Raw genomic sequence first — 16,005 nt, forward strand, 5'->3', positions numbered from 1 at the left:
TCTAATCTCTTCAACTAGGTGAACGAGAAGGTGCATCATAATATTGAAGAAGGATGGTGGGAACAACAACTCGAAGCTGACAAGACATTCGACCACATCTTCCTGTAATCCTGACAAAGTTTCTGGATCCATTACCTTCTGAGAAATTGCGTTGAGGAATGCACATATCCTCACAATGGCTAGTCGAACATTATCTGGTAGAAGTCCCCTCAATGCAACCGGAAGCAATTGTGTCATAAGCACGTGACGATCATGGGACTTCGGGTTCTGGAATTTTTTCTCCTTTATATTTACTATCCCCTTTATATTCGACGAGAAACCAGACGGAACCTTGATACTCGAATAGGGCTTCAAAAAGATCTCCTTCTCTTGTTTGGTAAGAGCGTAGCCGGCAGGCCCTACAAACTGCCCTGGATGATTGCCGTTTCGTCCTTTATGACGTTCCTGGTCCTCCCGTGCTTCTGGTGTATCTTTTGTCTTTCCATACACGCCCAGAAAACCTAGAATATTCACACAAAGATTCTTGGTCAGGTGCATCATGTTGATTGCAGAGCAGACTTCCAGGACTTTCCAATATTCTAGCTCCCAAAAAATAGATTTCTTCTTCCACATGGGCGCGTGTCCGTCAGCGTCTTTCGGAACAGGTCGACTGCCTGGACCCTTTCCAAAGATAACATTTAAATCCTTGACCATGTCAAATATATCAGCACCACTACGGGGGGACAGGCTTCGGATGGTGGTCTGCCTCGCCATCGAAATGCTTGCCTTTTTTCCTTAAGGGATGCTTGCGCGGAAGGAAACGACGATTGAACGGGTACATAACTTTTCTGCTTTTTCCCAAATATTTACTTTCAGTCTCATCTAAACAGTGTGTGCATGCATTGTATCCTTTGTTCGTCTGTCCTGAAATATTACTGAGAGCAGGCCAATCATTGATGGTTACGAATAGCAACGCTCGTAGGTCAAATTCTTTCTCGGTGTGCTCATCCCACACACGTACACCTGGTTTGGCCCACAACTCCAAAAGTTTATCGACTAATGGCCTTAGGTACACATCAATGTCGTTGCCCGGTTGCTTTGGGCCTTGGATAAGCACTGGCATCATAATGAACTTCCGCTTAATGCACAACCAAGGAGGAAGGTTGTAGATACATAGAGTCGCGGGCCAGGTGCTGTGACTGCAGCTCTGCTCCCCAAAAGGATTCATGCCATCCGTACTTAGACCAAAGTATAAGTTCCTTGCCTCACCCGCAAAATCCGGGAACTCTCTCCCGATGTTTCTCCACCGCCGACCATCAGCGGGGTGCCTCAACATCGCGTCTTTCTTACGTTCTTCCATGTGCCATCGCAACAACTTGGCATGCTCTTTGTTTCCGAACAAACATTTCAACCGTGGTATTATGGGAGCATACCACATCACCTTCACAGGAACCCTCTTCCTGGGTGGCTCGCCCTCAACATCACCAGGGTCATCTTTTCTGATCTTATACCGCAATGCACCGCATATCGGGCATTTATTCAAATTCTCGCACTTCTCACCGCGGTAGAGGATACAATCATTAATGCATGCATGTATCTTCTGCACATCTAATCCTAGAGGGAAGACAAGCTTCTTTGCTTCATATGTACTGACGGGCAATTCGTTATTTCTTGGAAACAGCTTCTTTAATATTATCATCAATTTTTCAAATCCCGAGTCAGTCACACCGACCTCTGCCTTCCATTTCAGCAATTCCAATATGCTACCCAGCTTTCTATGTCCATCTTCACAACCTGGGTACAACAATTTGTGGTGGTCCTCTAACATCTTATCGAACTGCAACCTCTCCTTATCCGTGGCACAGTCTCTTCTTGCATCAGAAATGGCCCGACGAAGATCATCATCAACGGGATCATCTGCTGCCTGTTCTTCACCTCCTTCTTCTTCATTGTCGTCCATTGCGGTATCATCGCATTCAGAGAACATAGATCGGTACTGGTCATCGTTATCTTCTTCTTCATGGCCGTCTTCCATCATAACCCCTTCTTCTCCGTGCTTGGTCCAAACATTATAGCTGGACATGAATCCAAACCGAAGCATGTGGCTCTTAATGTCTCTTCAGCAAGAGTAATCCTTCTCATTCTTACATTTCAGACATGGACAGCACATAAAACCTTGCTTCGACTTGTTGGCCTCAGCCACAAGCAGGAAAGAATTCACGCCCTCTCTGAAAGCGGGAGCACATCGGTTACCGTACATCCATGGATGACTCATCTGCATCGTAAGTACAATTATGTATCAGATGCAATCACCTTGCTAAAATTAGTATTGTACGGACTATGTATATATATATATACGAGAAAATAGTTGCTAACCGTTTACGATCAAAAAGAGGAGAAATCTTATCAAATAAAATCAAGTGGCATCCCTCACAAGCATTCCATCAAACACCTCTTGTGCACATGTAGAAAAAATGAGGTAGCATACACCTCCACCTTTCACCACCAAGGAAAAAAATGTAGGGAGGTGGGAGGGGGCTGGCTGCGCGTCTATATATAGGCATGGACCTTTTGTCGCGGGCCGTATTACGACCCGCGACAAAAGGGGTGCCGGCAGGAAGCGCCAGCCCTCAGACCCCTTTTGTCGCGGGTCGTGATACGGCCCGTGACAAAAGGGCGCGACAAAAGGCCCTGCCCGCTCCACATGGTTTCGGAGCGACATGGCCAGGCCATTTGTCGCGGGTGCAGACGCGCCCGCGACAAAAGGTTCCCACGAAAGCCCTGTTTTTCACTAGTGTCTGTTTCAAATTCAAATGCCATGATACAAATTTTCACATGAAACAAACACTAGGAAATAATTCTCGGTAAAAAACCATTACAAACTACTGCTTCCTCCAAAGGAACATGTACGTCGTTAAAAGTTTGGGGCATGAATCGGTCAAACGTTGTGAACCTTCACCGTCAGTATAGATAATAATTTGGAAACACTGATAATGTTTAACTTGATATTAGTAAATTAGGATTGTGGGTTCAAGTTTCAAATTCAAAATCGTGTCAGTATCCAGGAAGGCTTATATATGTCTTATCATGATATAACCCTGTACGGAGTAGCATGCATATACATATGTACATGTTATTTTTTCGATTTAGATGTGACATGAATCATGAATGTCTCTATACTGCAAGGTGGCCATACATTCCCTATGATCCCCAGTCAATATGAAACAGGCATGGCCCTTTGTATCTGCGAGCGAGACACCATGCATCTGCTCAACGACTTGCAGCACCTGACCCCACGATCGAGAAGCCGTCTCATATGTTGACTCAAATTTTAGATGGAAATTTCGTTGCCCTTTGGGTCGATCGGTTTCATGTTATATTGACAAGGAAGAGCCCCTTGCGTGGAAATTTTATAGACTCGCATCGTTAGAAAAAAATGACATTAGAAGATTCACTGTTTTCTTAAACAACTGTAGGTACATTTATAGAATTGGTGGTAAAAGTTTTGGTTTATAGGTCATGTGTAAATTTGAATACACTGTAATGAATTTGATAACCACCATCCTACAATTCAAAATGACGAAAACGTTCCACTGAGGAGAAGCTTCTATAACTTACATAAAAATTGTACAATCCAAGAAAGCCTCCAATAGGCTTTTGAGTAGGTTGTGTGGAGAACATAATACTGATGATTTGGCATGCAAAATGGGAAAGTTTTGGTCGAGATAAGGTTCTCTACTCAAATTATTCAACTGTTAATTATCGTGTCAATCTCGCATTTCTAATCTCAACCTAGTTCGATTTTTACAAGCCTTTACTCGTCTAGATGATCATTAGTGTAACATTTTCTACAAAAACCTACAATTATGTGAATGTAATATGAGGTAATAATACCGAGTCAACACATGTCGAGCGGCCAATTCATACATATACACCACAATTTTTGTATTAGCTTGTGACAAAAATATCTCTATATGGAAAGGCCTACACTTTAAATCGCTAATTTGACACAATTGCTTCTCACGAACCATCGAGGCAACACCTAGCCATCAGTTCACAGAGATTACACAATAGTTAGCGGAGGAGAATAGCAAAGGCGACTCTCCTAGAATACTGGGCAGTAGTGTCAACTATCTGACAGCACATGTTGTAATCTCTATGATTTGATGTCGATTCCTAGTGTCTTCCATGCTCATGCTACCAAATTACAATTCCTAATATGCGGAGACACAACATTCACTACACGAAATGTGATTGGGTATTATTTTAGACAAGCAAGTGAAACAATGAAAAAAACAATATATTCATCTTTTGTTGCAGGGAGATGATGATGGCTACTAGCAATGCCAAAAAAAAATCTTGATACGTTGGGACTCCAGGTGCAGACTGTTGTATTAACAGAGTATCTTCCCTACAAGGGTGACTCGAGGGTTTATATCGAACTCTCGGGAAACAGATAAAAGAGTATTCTCTTCTCTCTTCTTCTAGCAATCCTTCAACTGAAATAAAAGCCTTGTGTCTCCAACCCCACCGTGTGGTTGTCAAACACAAGGTTTCGTGTAAGTAAATAAACATAAGTAAAAATAAAGTGAGTAAACTAGGTGAAATAAAGTAACTAAGTAAAAACTGTAAAGGGGTTGATTATTTTGGTGTTTTGGATGCAAATAAGAAAAATATTTTTTTTGTATTTTCGGATTAAAATAGTGCAGAAAATCGAAAACAAGATAAAAGCATTATAAAGGTGTTTCTTATAATAAAATGTGGACTGGGGTTCATGGGTTAACTTGACTAGTCTCTGTTTGAAGTTGTAGTGGACAAATAGTAATTCATCAATGAGATATGAGGATGCAAAATAATTATATGAGTAAGATAAGCATTTATATGGGCATCACTTCCTAACATAGAGATGGTGCAACACATCTCTCTTATACTCCACAAGAAATGAAAAACTCCATGCAATCGTGTATTAAGAAATAACAGAGCATATATAGCAATAAGTACTTTGAGATGATGTTTGAATATCAAATATGGTACCTTGAATCAACAAGATCAACCCTATTGTCACGTGACGAACATAGCACATGCATTCACTTTATCCCTAGTGAGGTAGCAAAAGAAAAGATAAAGCCATAATAGATCATGAATTTATTGTCACAATCCAATCACTAAAACCATGCTACTCCATCTAATACACACATCACCCCACACACGCTTTTGCATATATATTGGATCGGAACAAATACTTAAGAACGAGGTACATAATATGCATCTATCAATATATCTTAGACATAATACGATCAGATCTCATAATACAATATCATAGAATAACGATTCACCACATAGGTATGACAAACATGGTCATAATCATGTGAGGCAGCTCATATGGCAGTAAGAACTATGAAGAATATGAGAGAAATAGATCAAGCTACCGCCAGAAACCCGTAGTCCAGAGATGGGACTACTCTCCCTTGATCATGGTGATTATTATGAAGACACTGTAGAAGGTGGAGATCCCTCCGGCGGTGATCCCAGTGGAGTTTCCCCCTCCAATCTTCTCTGCTGCAGCCTTCGTTTTCATGTTTATGTTTTTTCTGCGGCGCTCTCCTCCCGAGAACTCTTCGGGGCCATATATATAGTGATTTTTAGGTCAAAATACATCAGTGAGAGAAAACATCACTCATTTTGGATGATTGACGGCCGAAAGAGCACAGGTGGCACACCCTACATGTTTGGGCGCGCCACCTAATGTCTTTTGGGCCTCAGGCCCATCGAGGTGTGCTTCCAGGTCCTAGGGTGCTTCTCCCGATGAAAAAATGAAGCTCCAAAAGTTTTAGATCAATTTGACTCCGTATAGGTCACGGAAAGTAAGAAAGTACCTAAAATAGGGTTTCTTGTTCTGCAGAGTTATTAACAAAATAAAGAGGATCATTGGTAATCCCCATAAATCAATGTAAAACATGGTATTATCATCATATATGTTGAAAATATGTGGAAATTCTATATGATAAAGGACAAAGTTCATGTATGCTTCTTATAAAATATTTTGGGTGGTAGTATACTTGTATTGATGTTAAGTCATGTGTCCTATGTTAGGTCAATATTTAAGGAACCTTTGACGTGAACTTGGTCCACTCCTGCTCTCCTAGGTCAGAGGCTTTGAGAGTCATGAGTTTTTTCCGGTAAAATAATATTCACACATCGGAAACTGAGATCAACATGGCCTAATGACTGGTTTTCGTAGTATGGGCATGGAAATTTGATAGTACCGACTAACAATGTAAAAGAAATTGACATTAATAGATCCACAATTTTATTCGAAATGTAGTACATTTATAGAATTGGTGGTCAAAGTTTCAATTTATTGGTCGTGTATAAATTTGAATACACCGTATTGAAATTTGATAACAACCACCCTATAATTCAAAATAACGGAAACGTTCCAACCAGGAGAAGTTACATAAAAATTGCACAATTCAAAAAAAAACCTTCAATGGGATTTTGTGTAGGTTGTGTGGATAATATAATATTGATGATTTGGCATGCAAGACCGACATGTTTTGGCCGAGATAATGTTCTCTAGTTTACTCAACTATTGAAATTTTACAAGCATTTACTTGTCTAGATGATGATCAGTGCAACATTTTCTACGAGAACTAAAAGTATGTGAATATAAGATGAGGTAATAATACCGAGTCAACACATATCGAGCGGCCAATTCATATATATACACCATAGTTTTTGTATTAGCTCCTCCCAAGGCCACAAGAGTTGCTTCCTCTTCACCACCTCCTGCTAGCGACAAGCCGACCCCTGCCATCGCCAAGGTCACGACCACGACAACGAACACGAACAACACTTAGCATGCAGCTCTGCGTGATAAAACGGCTACAACCTGGACGAGAAGGACCAGAGAGGAGAACAGGGCACCGACCGTAGGAACGGGCACGTGTACAACCCAGGGGCGGACCCTGGGAGCTACACGACAGAGGGAAGAGGATGATGCGCCAGTCCACTCAAACAAGAGAATTCTGATGCACGTGCCGTCGCTGACCGAATGCCTTGGGGAAGAAAATCTCCGCAAACTCAGGAAAGAAGAAGAGGAAATTCAGAGGAATATGCCCTCGGGCCTCGGCTCGTAGGATACCCGTAGATTATGGACCTGATGTAAATGAGATTGAGAGAGGTGAGCTAGAAGTTGTAGCAGATAATAGAGATGGCATAGAAGCTAGTAACGTGACGGCCACTGTTATAAGGCAGTCACAAGGAGAGGCACAGGTAGAGGGCACTAGTGCTGAGACCGCCATGGTTATAAGGCGGTCTCCCTTAGTTGATCAGGGAGAAGTGACCAGTACTGAGAACGACAGTGGACAGAGAGGAAGCAAGAAGACCATTCCGGACACGGAAGGCACTGATCCGGGCACCGATGTGGGTGCCTGATGACCCACAAGTATAGGGGGTGTATCGTAGTATCTTCGATAAGTAAGAATGTCGATCCCAACGAGGAGCAGAAGGTGTTGACAAGCAGTTTCGATGAAGGTTTCACTGTAAATGCTCACGGACAAGTATTCGGGGGTTTTGATGTAACGAGATGAATTAAGTACGAGTAAGTAAAATGCGAGAGAAATAATTGCAGCGAGTGGCCCAATCCTTTTTAGCACAAAGGACAAGCCGGTTTGTTTACTTATAATGACCAAACGTTCTCGAGGACACACGGGATTTTAGTCTAGTGCTTTCGCTACATACAGCTGATTAATCTTCATTGTTTTGATAAGTGTTGTGTGGGTGAACTCCGTGCTAATGTACCGCCCTTCCTAGGACTAATACATACTTGTGATTATACCCCTTGCAAGCATCCGCAACTACAAGAAAGTAATTAAGATAAATCTAACCACAGCCTTAAACTCGAGATCCTGCGATCCCTCCCGCATCGATATACCAACGGGGGTTTAGGTTTCTGTCACTCCGGCAACCCCGCAATTGGCAAACGAGTACAAGATGCATTCCCCTAGGCCCATAAATGGTGAAGTGTCGTGTAGTCGACGTTCACACGACACCACTAGAAGAATAACACCACAACTTAAATATCATAACATTGAATATTACTCAACCATAGTTCACTACTAACATTTAGACTTCACCCATGTCCTCAAGAACTAAACGAACTACTCACGAGACATCATATGGAACATGATCAGAGGTGATATGATGATGAATAACAATCTGAACATGAACTTGGTTCGATGGTTTCACTCAATAGCATCAACAACAAGTATGAATAGATACCGGGAGAGTTTCCCCTATCAAACAATCAAGATCAAACCCAAATTGCTACGGCGGTGACGAGGTGCTGCGGAGGAGATGGCGGTGATGATGGTGGAGATGATGATGATGGTGATGGAGATGATGTCCAGCTCGATGGCGGTGACGATGGCGTCGATTTCCCCCTCCGGGAGGGAATTTCCCCGCGGATTCCCGCCCGCCGGAGAGCTCTTTTCTCTCTGGTGTTCTCCGCCCCGCGAGGCGGCCGTAACCCTTCGTGAGGATTCCTCTGCGGCTTAGGTCTTCGGGACGAAGGGTTTCGCGAAGAAAAGGAGGCGAAAGGGGTCGTGGGCCCCCCAGACCACATGGCGGCGCGGCCAGGGCATGGGCCGCGCCGCCCTAGGGTGTGGGCCCACCCTGGGTCCTCCCGGCCCCTCCTTCCGGCTTCCTTCGTCATCCGGAAAAATAGGATTTTTGGTAAAACTCCCTTCCACAGTTGATCTTCCGAAATATTGCATTCCGACGGTGCTTTTTCCAGCAGAATCCTGGCTCCGGTGCTTGATCTCCAAATAATCATGAAACATGCAAAATAGATGAAATAACATAAGTATTGTGTTCCAATATGAAATATATCAATGAATAACAGCAAATTATGATATAAAATAGTGATGCAATTTGGACGTATCAACTCCCCCAAGCTTAGACTTCGCTTGTCCCCAAGCGAAACCGAACTCGTAAACAGGTCCACATGTTTATGGAGTGAAGAGTCGATAAATAAAATACGGACAAGAAGCATCATATTTATTCACACAAGACATTATAGTAAACAACTTCCTCATATAATTCAACTTGAAACAAGTATAAGGTAATCACAAATAAAGGTGCATAAGGAATCATAATTGGTGATGGCAAACTTTGTTCTTGGTCAGAGAACATTTAACAAATTATATTCATCTATTGAGCAGCGCTCTCATATTAAAAGCTTATGGTAAACTTGCATACTCAATCATATTTATCATTGATGACTCTCAAAGTTATATTCATTCAAGGTAAAACTTGTACTAAACAAGAAAGAGTAAAGACATGATGAAGCAAATCACAATATAATAGTTTGATCACAACAACTCAAATGCTTGCTTGAGATGGAGGGAAATAGGTTTACTGACTCAACATAAAGTAAAAGACAGGCCCTTCGCAGAGGGAAGCAGAGATTAAATCATGTGCTAGAGCTTTTTCAGTTTTGAAATCATATAAAGAGAATAAAAGTAAAGTTTTGAGAGGTGTTTGTTGTTGTCAACGACTGGTAGCGGGTACTCTAACCCCCTTGCCAAACAAACCTCCAAAGAGCGGCTCCCATGAAGGACGTTATCTCTACCAGCAAGGTAGATCATCCTTCTTCTCTTTTGTTTACACATGTACTTTAGTTTATTTTAAGGATGACACTCCCCCCAACCTTTGCTTACACAAGCCATGGCTAACCGAATCCTCGGGTGCCTTCCAACAATCTCATACCATGGAGGAGTGTCTATTGCAAAATTAAGTTGCTTACCGATGAATCGAGCAAAACATGTGAAGAGAATTATTAATGAAAGTTAATTAATTGGGGCTGGGAACCCCGTTGCCGGCTCTTATTGCAAAATTATAGGATAAGTGGATGAAGCCACTAGTCCTTTAGTGGAGGCTGCCTAACAAGACTGAAAGATAAAACACCACATACTTCCTCATGAGCTATAAAACATTGACACAAATAAGAAGTAATAAGTTTTGAATTGTTTAAAGGTAGCACATGAAGTATTTACTTGGAATGGCAGACAATACCATGCAGTAGGCAGGTATGGTGGACACAAATGGCATAGGTTTGGGTTCAGGTTTGGATGCACGAGAAGTATTCCCTCTCAGTACAGGTCTTTGGCTAGCAAGGTTAATTAGCAAGCATAAGAGTTGAGGTGAAACAAACAAATATACATGTGATAGAAACAATCATGCATCTTACTTGTAAACACAAACAGTTTTAACTTTAGAATACTAAGCTAAGAACTGATAAGAAAGATAATAATATCTTCTGCATGTACTTCCTCTATTCATCTAAAACTCAAAGTGTTGTTGCTATTGACCATTGCTAAGTTTGCCAAAACCAAATATATTAACTCAATGCTCCCAAAGTGGTACCAATACTAAAATCAAGATCAATCATATAGTAGAAATTGCAAACTAAAATAAGGTGTGCAATATGTAAATGATAAGACTTCTCATTAATATTCCATAACGATAACTCACACCAAGGGATACATAGACAAACTAAAGGAGAGATACTCCACACTGCAACCCATCTCATACGATAACTTCCCTACTCATGATATGACACTACTTGATAGTAAAAAGTATAAGGTAATGATAATGTGATACCGCGGCACTCCCCCAAGCTTGGAACAAACCAAGGGGATGCCAATACCGATGATGGATTACTCTTTTGGTGATGGTGGTGATGAATTCCCGTCTTCAGACTTCCAAGATAGAGGCTCTCCATCAACAAATGACATCTTGGTCTCGGGAATCCTGAAACTAGCAAGCACGGCTTATATGTTTAAACCTGTTTTCATACTCACGAGTTCGATTATGAATGTCGTAGAGTTGAGCTTGGAGTTTGTTGGTGGTGTCGTGAAGTGAGAGGATGTCGCCCCATAGCTTTGCGGTTTCCTTCTCGTGTTCAAGCAATGAGTTCGGACACAATCTTGTGAAAGATATCCACTTCACGCTCGGCCATCTTCTTGTAATTGAAAACCTCTTGTTCTAGCTTCTCCATCCTGTCTTCCAAGCTTCCTTCTCCTTTGGGACCCTGAACATCTTTGATCCGCAGTTTTCCCTCGACGAGCATCAACTCTTTTGGGTGCATCCTCAGCTCCTCCATGTACAAGTTGCCAACATCCTTGCAGGAGCTGTCCTTCGGAGTTCCCGATGAAGACATGATGGCTCTAGATCTAAAACAAATCCTGGCAGAAACAGCTTGAAACAAAACACGTCGAGAAAACGATATACGGACCTCCAGGGGTCCGGGGGATCTTATAGTAAAAATTTTCAGAACAAACGGAAAGTACCAGATCGAACCAGAGTCGGAAAGGGGCAACGAGGCGGCCAGACCACAGGGCGGCGCGGGCCCAGGCCAGGCCGCGCCGGCCTGTGGTTTCGCCCCCTCGTGCGTCTTTTCCACTCCGTTTCGAACTCGTAATTTTTCATATTTTCCAAAAACAACAAAAATAATGTTCGGAAAGTAAATCGCGAACTTTTCATTACCAGTATCGTTACCTATTCGAAGTTGAGTTCGGCGGACTCGTCAATTTGTCCTTTGATGAAAGCCTCCGGCGTTTCCACTCGAATAATATCAACATCAACATTATAAGAATCACCCGAGATATAATGCTTGAGTCTTTGTCCATTCACCACTTGCGTAGCATTGCCTTGGAGAGAGCTAATTTTAATTGCTCCCGAACGATACACCTCCTCAACAACATATGGTCCTTCCCATTTCGAGAGTAATTTCCCCGCAAAGAATCCGAGACGAGACCGATACAATAGGACTTTATCCCCAATATTAAACTCTCTTTTGATGATCCTTCTATCATGCCATTTTTTAACTTTTTCTTTAAAGAGTTTAGCATTTTCATAAGCCTCACTTCTCCATTCATCTAGAGAACTTAATTGTAGCAACCTCTTATCACCGGCAAGTTTAAGATCTTTATTTAATTCTCTAACAGCTCGATAAGCTTTGTGTTCTAGTTCTAAAGGTAAATGACAAACTTTTCCGTAAACCATTTTATAAGGTGACATTCCCATGGGGTTTTTATAAGCAGTTCTATAAGCCCATAGTGCGTCTTTCAATTTACTAGCCCAATTCTTTCTAGATTTATTAACAGTCTTTCCCAAAATAGATTTAATTTCTCTATTTGATAGTTCTACTTGACCACTACTTTGAGGGTGATAAGCAGAAGCAATTCTATGATTAATACCATACTTAGCAAGAGTTTTTCTAAAACCTCCATGAATAAAATGAGAACCTCCATCAGTCATAATATATCTAGGTACTCCAAATCTAGGAAAAATAATATCTAAAATCATTTTTAAAGAGGTCTCACCATCAGCACTTTTTGTAGGTATGGCTTCCACCCATTTAGTAACATAATCAACAGCAACAAGTATATGAGTGTTACCTTTTGAAGAGGGAAAAGGTCCCATGAAGTCAAATCCCCAACAATCAAACGGTTCAATAACAAGAGTATAATTCATAGGCATTTCATTGCGTCCGGAGATATTACCAACCCTTTGGCATTCATCACAAGATAAAATAAACTTCCTTGCATCTTTGAAGAGAGTTGGCCAATAAAAACCTGATTGTAGAACCTTTTGCGCGGTTCTATCTCCAGCGTGATGTCCTCCATAAGCACTGCCATGACATTTACTCAATATCTCTTGTTGTTCATATTCGGGAACACACCTTCGCATAATACCATCCACTCCTTCTTTATATAAGTGTGGGTCATCCCGAAATAATGCCTCAAGTCATAAAAGAATTTCCTCCTCTGCTGAGCTGAAAAGGTTGGAGGCAAGTACTTGGAAACAATAAAGTTAGCATAATCGAGCATACCAAGGACTCGTCTCGCGAGCTCACCTTTATTACAGCCAATTGTTCATTTGGAAAACTATCATTAACGAGAACAGGATCATAAGCAATATTTTCCAATCTAGACAAATTATCAGCAACGAGGATTATCAACACCTTTCCTATCTACAATATGTAAATCAAATTCTTGCAAAAGAAGTACCCATCTAATAAGCCTCGGCTTAGCATCTTTCTTTGTCATAAGGTATCTAATTGCAAGCATGATCAGTATGAATTGTAACTTTTGAATCAACAATATAAGATCTAAATTTATCACAAGCAAAGACTACAGATAACAATTCTTTTTCAGTAGTAGCATAATTTCTTTGAGCAGCGTCAAGAGTCTTGCTAGCATAATGAATAACATTTAATTTTTTATCTACTCGCTGTCCAAGAACAGCGCCTACAAAGAAAATCACTAGCATCACACATAATTTCAAAAGGTAAATTCCAATCAGGAGGTTCAACTATAGGAGCAGTTGTTAAGGCTTTCTTTAGAGTTTCAAAAGCTTCCTTACAATCATCATCAAAAACAAAAGGTACATCTTTTTGAAGAAGATTAGTAAGAGGCTTTGAAATCTTGGAGAAATCTTTAATAAATCTCCTATAAAACCCAAGCATGACCAAGAACACTACGAATACCTTTAACATCCCTCGGATAGGGCATCTTCTCAATAGCTTCAACTTTAGCTCTATCAACTTCAATACCTCTCTCGAAATTTTATGTCCCAATACAATTCCTTCATTAACCATAAAGTGGCATTTCTCCCAATTAAGAACAAGGTTAGTTTCTTCACATCTCTGCAAAACTTTATCAAGATTTCGCAAGCAACTATCAAATGAATTCCCATAGACAGAAAAATCATCCATGAATACTTCCACAATACTCTCACAAAAACCGTGAAAAATAGCAGACATGCATCTTTGAAAAGTAGCAGGAGCATTACATAAACCAAAAGGCATACGCCTATAAGCATAAGTTCCATAGGGACAAGTAAAAGTGGTTTTCTCTTGATCTTTAGCTTTAACAAGCAATTTGTGAAAACCCGTAATAACCATCAAGAAAACAAAAATGAGTATTTTTAGATAACCTTTCTAGCATTTGATCAATAAATGGTAAAGGGTAATGATCTTTCTTAGTAACTTTATTAACTTTTCGATAATCAATGCACATTCTATACCCTACAACTACTCTTTGAGGTATGAGCTCATCATTATCATTAGGCACAACAGTCATTCCTCCTTTCTTAGGAACGCAATGCACAGGACTAACCCATCTACTATCAGCAATAGGATATATAATACCAGCTTCAAGAAGTCGTAATACCTCATTTCTTACCACATCCTTCATCTTAGGAATTAGACGACGCCGAGGTTCAACAACTGGCTTCGCATCATCTTCCATATTAATGGCATGTTGGCAAATAGAGGGAGAAATCCCCTTCAAGTCATCAAGAGTATAGCCAATAGCACCTCGGTGTTTCTTCAATATTTGCAATAATCTTTCTTCTTCATACTCTATAAGTTTAGAACTAATAATAACAGGATATATTTGCTTATCATCAATATGAGCATATTTAAGATTATCAGGTAAAGGCTTTAAATCAAAAACAGGATCTTCCTTTGGTGGCGGTGTTGTACCCAAGTCTTCCACCGGTAAATCATGTTTGAGAATAGGTTGGCGAAGAAAAATCTCCTCAAGCTCCTCTCTTTCTTTCCTAAAAACTTCACTCTCGCTATCCTCCAAATGTTGCTGCAAAGGATTGTTAGGAACAAGAACAATAGATGCACACTGCTCCATTTTAAAATCATTACTAGGCAAATCAGCTTTATAAGGAGTTTTAGTAAATTTAGAGAAGTTAAACTCATAAGATTCACCAGCAAATTTGGTCAAAATTTTCTCTTTCTTGCAATCTATAATAGCTCCACAGGTATTTAGAAAAGGTCTACCAAAAATGATAGGACAATAATCACTAGCAGCAGAACCAAGTACCAAAAAGTCAGCAGGATATTTAATCTTACCACATAGAACTTCCACATCTCGAACAATACCAATTGGTGAAATAGTTTCTCTATTAGCCAGCTGAATAACCACATCAATATCTTCAAGCTCACAAGAATCAATTTCGTGCATAATCTCCGTGTAAAGCTCATAAGGTATAGCACTAACACTTGCACCAATATCACATAAACCATAATAGCAATGATCACCAATTTTAACAGATAGCATAGGAACACTAGCTTGTTTGGGTTTATTAGGATGTGAAACAATATTAGAAGCATCTTCACAGAAAATAATATGACCATCCTCAACATTTTCAGTCACAAGATCTTTAACTATGGCAATAGCAGGTTCAACTTTTATTTGTTCCTCAGGTTCCCTAGGTTTCTTTTCACTTTTATGAACCGCACTATTTATAACAGAGTACTCTTTCATTTTAGCAGGAAAAGGAGTTTTTTCAATATAAGCTTCAGGAATAACGTGATCAGCAGTTTCAACTACAACACACTTATTAATAGATGAATCAATTTTATCTTTATACGGTTCATGATACTTATCAAAATTCTTCTTAGGCAATTCATAATGAGAGGCAAAAGCTTTATAAAGGTTTGCAGCAACTTGAGAATCAAGACCATATGTAGCACTAATATTACGAAATGTATCAGTATCCATAAAAGCTTCAATGCATTTATAATCATAAATTATACCTGATTCTCTATCTTTGTCGTTCTCCCATCCTTCAGCATTTTCTTGGATCTGATCAAGAAGGTCCCTTTTAAACTCTTCTTTGTTGCGTGTAAATGATCCATAACAAGAAGTATCCAGCAAGGTCTTGTCTTGAAAAGAAAGTCTTGCATAGAAATTATCAATAATAATATTACCAGGAAGCTCATGAATGGGGCATTTGAGCATTAAAGACTTCAATCTCCCCAAGCTTGGGCAATACTCTCTCCATCATGAGGCCAGAAATTATATATGCGGTTCCGATCTTTGTGAATTTCACTTGGAGGATAAAATTTGGAATAGAATAAAGGCACAATGTCCTCCCAATCAAGAGAATCACCATTCTTCAACGAATTTATACCAATGCGCCGCTTTACCGACAGACGAT

This window comes from Lolium rigidum, unplaced genomic scaffold (assembly GCF_022539505.1).
Source record: "Lolium rigidum isolate FL_2022 unplaced genomic scaffold, APGP_CSIRO_Lrig_0.1 contig_8472_1, whole genome shotgun sequence".
Taxonomy (NCBI): domain Eukaryota; kingdom Viridiplantae; phylum Streptophyta; class Magnoliopsida; order Poales; family Poaceae; genus Lolium; species Lolium rigidum.